At 49.3% G+C, this 8,339-nt stretch overlaps 1 long non-coding RNA gene across 1 annotated transcript; it reads left to right on the plus strand.

Moving 5' to 3' along the window:
- The first annotated feature begins 415 nt into the window (after positions 1 to 415).
- LOC131481651 (uncharacterized) lies at positions 416 to 6,962 on the plus strand. Its single transcript, XR_009246478.1, has 3 exons — positions 416 to 623; positions 1,809 to 1,959; positions 6,618 to 6,962. It is a non-coding gene; the product is annotated as an uncharacterized LOC131481651 (long non-coding RNA).
- Positions 6,963 to 8,339: the final 1,377 nt, after the last annotated feature.

Raw genomic sequence — 8,339 nt, forward strand, 5'->3', positions numbered from 1 at the left:
TGAGCAGGTGAGTCTTTGGCTTTTTCTTCCCAAACTGGGTCCTCTGAGAAGTGAGACTCAGCTGCCTCTTCACAGTCTTGAGAAAAGAAAGAAAGGGAGGGAGAGAGGGAGGGAGGCAGGCAGGCAGGCAGGCAGGCAGACATGGAGCAGGTGCATGGCAAATTGCTATTTCCTGTAAGTTCAGCACTTGTAACTTCTATATTTGTAAACGATTACTCCAACAGGCAAACGAATGGGTAGCAAGGCTAAGGAGGGGGCGCACACCGCAGCCCCCAAACCGGGGGTGTGGAGGAGGTGTCCGGTTCCCCAGCCCTGGCTTTTCGGCTGCTGCCTGCACTGACGCCTTGCGGACGCTGGGTGGCGCCGGGCGTCCACGTTTCAGCCTCCGGCCCGGCGCCGGCCGCCCTGCAGGAAGCGAGCCGGGGGCTTCCTGTGCCGCAGCGCCCTGCATTATTGATCGCGACGCTGCCGCAGAGCTGGGAGGCGCCCGGCGCCATGGCGCCCAGCCTCCTGCGGCGACGGGAACGTCGATGGGCGGGGGCGAGTCGGCGGCACACCGCGCTCCCGCGGTTCTTGGCAAACCAGAGCTTTCCGTCGACTGCATGGCGTTTAGTTGAAAGCAGGTGTCTTTCCAGGAAGCTCTGTTTGGAAACATTCCCAGCATCCCAGAAAGGCCCAGAGTGGAGGTGGGCGGGGCAGGGATCGTGACCTCCCTGGGGTTTCTCATTTACCACGCGCGTGTATACAAACAGGCCGGCTGTGTGTGCGCGTTCCTGAGCATGGCTGCGGCCCGGGCAGCCGTGGGTGGGGCCTCCAAGTGCCCGGGGCCGGCGCTCCGCTCCCTGCCGACCCGCAGAGGGCGCGCCCAGGACGCACGTGGACCTGGAAAGCCAGCCTCTGCAACAACCAACTACAATGGGCGTTTACTCCCGGCCCTCTGACTCGCCAAGGTTTTGTCTCTGAATGTGGAGTTGCTGGACAGAGTGTCGCGTGGTCCCCTCTTCTGGCCAATGCATCTAATGCATTTTCTCCATTCGAATCGCCTTAGTGCCCTAAGCGTGCAAAGCACCCCAGATCCTGGGCTGGTAACCATCAGAGAGAACTCAGGCACGTCTGAAAGAGGTTTTCCTTTGTGGAGTCCCTCCAGAGCATGATGTTTGTTTTCGTTGGGAACACGGCCCTTGTTTTTATGTGCTGGCCTTTCGCTGTTGTTTTGTGAGTCCTGCTCAAGCTGTGTGGTTATTGGCATGTAAGCAGATGGAATGAGCAGGTTAGGAAAGAAGCAAACGGCGTGATTGTGCCATGAAGAGTGGCCATCTGTCCTGCCATGAACTCTGCTGGCTCCTGGGTGTCCGATAATATCTGATTCCCAGAAGGAATGGGGAGTTTATCCTTGGGCCCCGCTAGTTACGTGGAAGCGCATCCACAGTGGTGTAGTGGTGTAGCATTTAATCCTCCGTCTACAGCGCCAGCAGTCCCAGCTGCTCCCATAAGACAGACACCCCTGGCTCTTTGCTTCCAACCGGCCCAGCTCCAGCCGTTGCAGTCATTTTGGGGGATAATCACCTTTTAAAAAAAAAAAAAATCCCGAGGCCCTGTTGTTGGCACCTCAGGCTGGAGGCATGGGGGTCGTTAGTGAACTAGATGAACCCTCACGTGGGTTCTTGACCAAGGTTGCTCCTAGGGATGTCTGGCCACTTGCCCTCACATTGCCCCCCGTGTTGAGCAGCTCCTCGGAGCAGTCTGGAGGAAGGGACAGGAATCTCTCTCTCACCACCTGTCTGCTCCCCTCTCACCTCCCACTCTAGGCCAGAACTTACTGCAAGCAGCCGAACAGCCGTAAACTGCTTTCCAAAAGGAGCATGAGCCCTCCGCTCTGCCACGGAGCCTAACAGCTGTCGACACTCAATGTGTGGACGGGCACTGTACAGGAATAGTTACCTTCTAATGGAGTCAAAAGTAGCTTTGAACAATACTATTCTCTTTCATTCAGTCATAGGAAAGAGAAGGAATGGATACCTGGGCACCATGGAAAACAGGGGAAACTCTGGTTTGGGGTCCTTGAAGCCCTCCCACACTGAAACATTTCCTTGTGTTAACTGGCACCTCTAGGTCATGCTTTCCTTCAGTCCCATTTCTAACTAAGCTGGCCCATTCCATTTGCAGGCTCAGCGATACATGACCCTGCAGCCCAGAATGTGTATATGATGGCTGTATGCCTTTTCCTCTATGGACAAGTATTAGCTCACCTTTATGGGAGGCAAGTATTGGCTCTGAGAAAGCAAATATGGAAACAAGTCAGGAAGCAATCAACTGAAAGCCAGCCAGGACTCAGGGTGCCTGGGAGCTGTGGGGTCATTCTCCATCAGCCACTCCCCTTGGGCAGCGCATTATGTCAGAGACAGGCCAGGACGTGGTTGGAGCTCTCTGCAGCATTAACTGCCCAGTGGAACTTTCTACAACCACGAAAACATTGTGCAATGTAAAACTATGCTGAGCCTTGGAGCACTTAAAACATGACCAGCATGACTAAGGAACCTAATTTTCTTTTCTTTTTCTTTTTTTTTTTTAATTCTTTATTTTATGACATTGGGGTTCCCCCCCTCCCCAACCCACCCTTGTTCTCCCCTCCAGTCTTTCAATATATCAGACACTCTTGCACCACCCTAGCGTCACATTGATACCCCTGCTATGAGTTCGACAACACCATGGAGATGATGACTCGCTATATTATTTTATTTAAAATTTTTTTCCTTCTCAACCCATGGTGGACTGTACTTAAGAGGAGGTATTTTGAAAGCGCAGTGGAAATAAATATGTCCATAGGCAGAAACAGAGAGAGGTATATCCCTATACATGCAATACAAGGATAGTCTCACAGTGAAATGACAGATAAGCCGCTACATTGTTGGGAGACGGGTCAGACACTAGCATTCATTTCTTCAGGAACTGGATTTTCAAAATCATTTCATTTGCATTTTGTTTCAATTTAAATATTCATCTGTGGCTAATGGCTACCAGGTTGGACAGCTGAACTCCGCATTCTTTCTTACTAATTTATGATTTTTACTTCCCTGATGTCCATCCACATTGTGTGACAGCTTACAGCAGAATCAAGCATAACAGGAAACAGGAGAATTGAAAGGGTTTCTGGTGATTAAAAAATAATAACAATAACAAAAAAGAAAGTTTTGGAAAAGAGACCAAAAAAGTAAGATGCTCTGAAACACATGAAATGAGTTAGTCTGGCCTTTAGGAATTAATTCTATTTCTAGATTGCTGAAAAGTAAGGCAGCAATGAAGGCAAAGTTGAAATGTGTAGTTGCCCAGCATCCCTCAGCTGTCCCTTGCCTCAAGCCCTCAGCCCTCAGCCTGCTACTTCGTAGGCAGGGCCACTCTGGTGGCCAACCGTAAGTCCTTCTTGTGAGAGACTGGACGGAGGCCAGGAAGAGCTGCCATCTCCTGGTTGGCAGATGGCACGTGTGACACTTAGCATCTGTGGGACAAGAGAAGGTGGTTTCCATGGAGGCAAGAGTGTGAGGAAGGGAAGGTCCAGGCCTAGCGTTACACCTGCTCCCTTCCTTCCTAGCTGTGGGATGCTGCGCCTTCACTCCTCAAGGCTCCCTCCTCTGAAAAATAGAAAAACTTTACTTCAGATCTGATAGAGCTGTTGTAAAAATAAACTTAAGGGCCTGGCACAGTGGCCTAGCAGCTAGAGTCCTCGCCTTGAACGCGCCAGAATCCCATATGGGCGCCGGTTCGTATCCCGGCAGCCCCACTTCACATCCAGCTCCCTGTTTGTGGCCTGGGAAAGCAGTTGAGGACGGCCCAAAGCCTTGGGATCCTGCACCCGTGTGGGAGACCTGGAAGAGCTCCTGGCTCCTGGCTTCAGATCCACGCAGAACAAGCTGTTGTGTTCACTAGGGGAGTGAATCATTGAATGGAAGATCTTCCTCTCTGTCTCTCCTCCTTTGTATATATATCTGACTTTACAATAAAAATAAATAAATTTTTTAAAAAAGAATAATATCGGACCAAGCAAAAAAAAAACAGTGACTGGAATCTAGCAAGTGATCTGGAAATATTATTATTAATTACAATAACCATAGAAGCGAGTCCTAGCATTCAGATTTCTGGATTCATTTCCTTTCCAGAATGTAAGTATGGATCTCACCAGATTCCATGAGACATGGTTGCCTCATATTCTTTTTCTCTGGACTGTAACTGACAAGCACCTCCCATAATCTGACCATAAGGTCTCCATTTTTCTCAGTCTTCAATTCAGTTCCTATGAACTGCATCCAACACAGTGCTAACTTGCTAGCCCACTTTCATTGGATGTCAGCTTGTCTTCACACACATGCTATAGGCACACCTAGCCTTCCACCAACCCATGTCACAGGCTGGCAGCCTGAACAGGAGAACCCAGAAGGACACAGCCTTGAAGGTCCCTGTTTTGCTGACATGTGCTATGCCCACGGGTGCCCAGCACCCACATCCTCTTCTTACTTAGGAATAAACCTCCCGGCAAATGTGTCTTGGTAGAAGGTAGTGCCTCATTTCCCCGTACAAGACCTGGGAGTTGCTCAACAACAGTTTTCTCCACCCCCAGGGCAGCCAATGGCATTGAATGTGATCTAGGCTGAGCTCATTGAGTATTCTTTGTTTTTTGTTGTTGTTTCATTTTGTTTTTAAGATGTATTCATTTTTGTTGGAAAGGCAGATCAGATTTACAGAGAGAAAGACAAAGGCCTTCCATCTGCTGGTTCACTCCCCAAATGACCACAATGGCCAGAGCAGATCTGATATGTAGCCAGGATCCAGGAGCTTCTTCCAATTCTCCCATGTGGGAGCAGGGTCTCAAGGTTTTGGGCTGTCCTATACTTCTTTCCCAGATTATAGGCAGGGAGCTGGATGGGAAGTGGAACATCAAGGACTCGAACCGGTACCCATATGGGATCCTGGCATATGCAAGGTGAGGATTTAGTGACTGAACCATTGCATCGAGCATCCTTGAATACTTTTGATTGGGCCCTCAGAAGGAATGACACAGACATGTGGTTGCAATGACTACGGCCACGCTGATGTCAATGGTGAGCGCTGATGGGGCAGCACTTGTGCACTGTGTGGCCAGGTAGCTCCTGCAATGCAGGCCTCACCCTGGGCTGCCCTACTTCCCTGCTTGATACTGCAACCTTTCTGTTGTTTCCATGAGCATCACAATATGTCTCCAGAAACTAGTCAGAATCTTTTGTTTCTTTCTCTTCCACTCCTTGTAATTAAGAGGTAAAAACTGAGGCCCAGCACAATGACTCAATGGCTAAATCCTCAACTTTCAAGCACTAGGATCCCATATGGGCACAGGTTCGTATCTCAGCTGCTTCACTTCCCATCCAGCTCCCTGACTGTGGTCTAGCAAGGCAGTGGAGGACGACCCAAAGCCTTGAGACCCTGTACCTGCATAGGAGACCCAGAAAGAGCCCCTGGCTCCTGGCTTCAGATCAGCTCAACTCAGGCTGTTGCAGCCACTTGGTGCATGTACCAGCGGATGGAAGATTTTTCTCTGTCTCTCCTTCTCTCTGTAAGTCTGATCTGCCTTTCCAATAAAAATAAATAAATATTTAAAGAGAGAGAGACAAAAACTGGAGGTAGGTGTTTGGTCTTGCAGTTAAGACGTGGGTTAAGCCTGTACTCCATATCAAAATGCCTGGGTTCTCTATCCAGCTCCCCCTGCAGCTCCTAACTTCAGCTTTCTGTTAGTGGAGACCCTGGGAGGCAGCAGTGACCACCCACATAGGAGACCTGGATTAAGTCCCAGGCTCCCAATTCAGGCCCTGGTCCCTCGCGAAGACCCTGGCTATCCCTGGTTGCTGTTGGCTTTTGGAGAGTAAGCCAGTGAGTGGGAGTATTTCTGTGTCTCTCTGTCTTTCTCAACTGTTAGGCCAAACATTCATTCCAGTTTGGTCTTTTAATTTTTTTAAAAAGTTTTATTTATTTTTATCAGAAAGGGCAGATATATATAGAGGAGGAGAGACAGAGAGGAAGATCTCCCATCCCATGGTTCACTCCCCAAGAGGCTGCAATGGCTGGAGCTGAGCCAATCCAAAGCCAGGAGCCCGGAGCCTCTTCTGGGTCTCCCACATGGGTGCAGGGTCACAGGCTTTGGGCCGTCCTCGACTTCTTTCCTAGATCACAGGCAGGGAGCTGGATGAGAAGCAGGGCCACCGGGATTAGAATCAGTGCCCGTGTGGGATCCCGGTGCGTTCAAGGAGGGGCTTTAACCACTACACTATCTTGCCGGGCCCTGATCTTTTAATCTTTTAATACAAAGTTCTTCCTGGAAGTTTTTAGTTCTGTAATCTGCCCTGCTATGTGTTCCTCTCTATGCTTTAGCTAGATATGGTGTGGATGTATATGCTGCTTATGGGAATCAGTAGATACTAAATTTCACAGCAATAAGTCAGAGTATGCCAACTTGTGGGCACAGGGAGGTCGGGTGTTTTCCCCGAAACCACAGCCCTTCTAGGATCTTGAAACAGGAGAAAGAGCAGAGCTGATGACCCAAAACATACTCAGCACAGAAGTCTGAAGCTGTTTGGGCTGTTCGTTTTTGACAGGGTAACTCCTGATGAAAGCTTCTGTGGATATTTTCACAAGCACAATGCACAAGAGAGAGATGGGAGTCGTCACGCATCTCTGCCAGGCAGGCTGTGGTCCTGTTGGATGCTGGAGCTCCTGGGAGCCTCAACATCAACAGCACTCCCCTTCCCTCCGGCAGGTGCAGATCCCTGATTGTCCCTGGCTCAGCACTGAGAGACACTTGGCTCATAGATGCTGGGAGGATGTTGCTAAGGACTCAGAGCCTACATGTCCAACCCCACCTCTCCAATTGATGTTTTGGTCCAAGAGAAGGAAAGTGTGTGTTTCTGACACCATTTATTGCCTATGTAAAGAATGTCATATTTCCAGTTTGGCTCTTTTACTTTGGTGTCTTATTGCATAAAAAAAAAAAAAAAAAAGCAAGGCATATTTTCACCCATTTGGAATTGACTCATTGGTCTTTGAAAAAGTGAGTTGAGTGAGTAGGTGCCCTGGTGTAGTAAGTTAAGCTTTCATCTGTGGTGCTGGAATCCCAACTGCTCCACTTCTGATCCAGCTCCCTGCTAGTGTGCCTGGGAAAGCAGCAAAAGATGGCCCGAGGGCCCAGCATAATGGCTTAATTGGCTGATTCTCTTGCAAGGGCCAGGATCCCACATGGCCACCAGTTTTTGTCTCAGCTGCTCCACTTCCTATCCAACACCCTGCTTATGATCTGGGAAAGTGGTAGGCAGTGGCCCAAACCTTGGAATCCTGAACCAGCATGGACAACCCAGAAAAAGCTCCTGTCTCATGGCTACTGGGTTTCCATCAACAGCTCTGGCTGTTGCAGCTATCTGGGGAGTGAGTCAGCAGATGGAAGAGCTTTGTCCTTCTCTCTGTAAATCTTCCTTTCCAATAAAGATGGAAGGAAGGAAGGAAGAGAGGAAGGAAGGAAGGAAGGAAAGAAGGAAGGAAGGAAGGAAGGAAGGAAGGAAGGAAGGAAGGAAGGAAAGAAGGAAGGAAGGAAGGAAGGAAGGAAGGAAGGAAGGAAGGAAGGAAGGAAGGAAGGAAAGGGAAGGGAGGAAGGAAAGAAAGAAGGAAGGAAGAAAAGAAGGAAGGAAGAGAGGGAGGAAGGGAGGGATGAAGGAAGGAAGGAAGGAAGGAAGGAAGGAAGGAAGGAAGGAAGGAAGATAGCCCAAGTCCTTGTCCTCACATTGGGAACTAGAGGAAGCCCCTGATTCCTGGCTTCAGGCCCAGATCCATGTCCCCCACCTTGGACTTGGGGAGATGACTCATCAGCTCACTAGTCTGCCCACAGGTCCACCCACAGGTCACCTGTGACTCAGAGCTGATGCCAACTCCAACACAGCCCCCAGATTATCTTTTGCATGGCACAAATTTCACAAGGATGGTAATAGATGCCACTGAAAAGAAGGGCATGAATGCCCTTCTAGATAGATAGATAGATAGATAGATAGATATTGATTGATTCAAGCAAAGTCAACCACATTCGCTTACCACAGGATCTCTCAAATGCTTTAATAGGCCAGGTGCTCTTGCCCATAGGTAGCTGCTGTAGGGAAGCTTCTGTTTAACTTGAAAATGTTCGGACACGCATGCCACTTAGTACCTAGGATACCTAACTCTGTCTACTTGCCCCAACTAGTGGTTTTTGTCAGAAACCAAAATCAGATTTTTTTTTTTCTGTATGGTCAGCACTGACCACTCAGTATGATACATACACGCGGTAGGTCACAGCA

Source organism: Ochotona princeps, chromosome 1 (assembly GCF_030435755.1).
Source record: "Ochotona princeps isolate mOchPri1 chromosome 1, mOchPri1.hap1, whole genome shotgun sequence".
NCBI classification, from domain to species: domain Eukaryota; kingdom Metazoa; phylum Chordata; class Mammalia; order Lagomorpha; family Ochotonidae; genus Ochotona; species Ochotona princeps.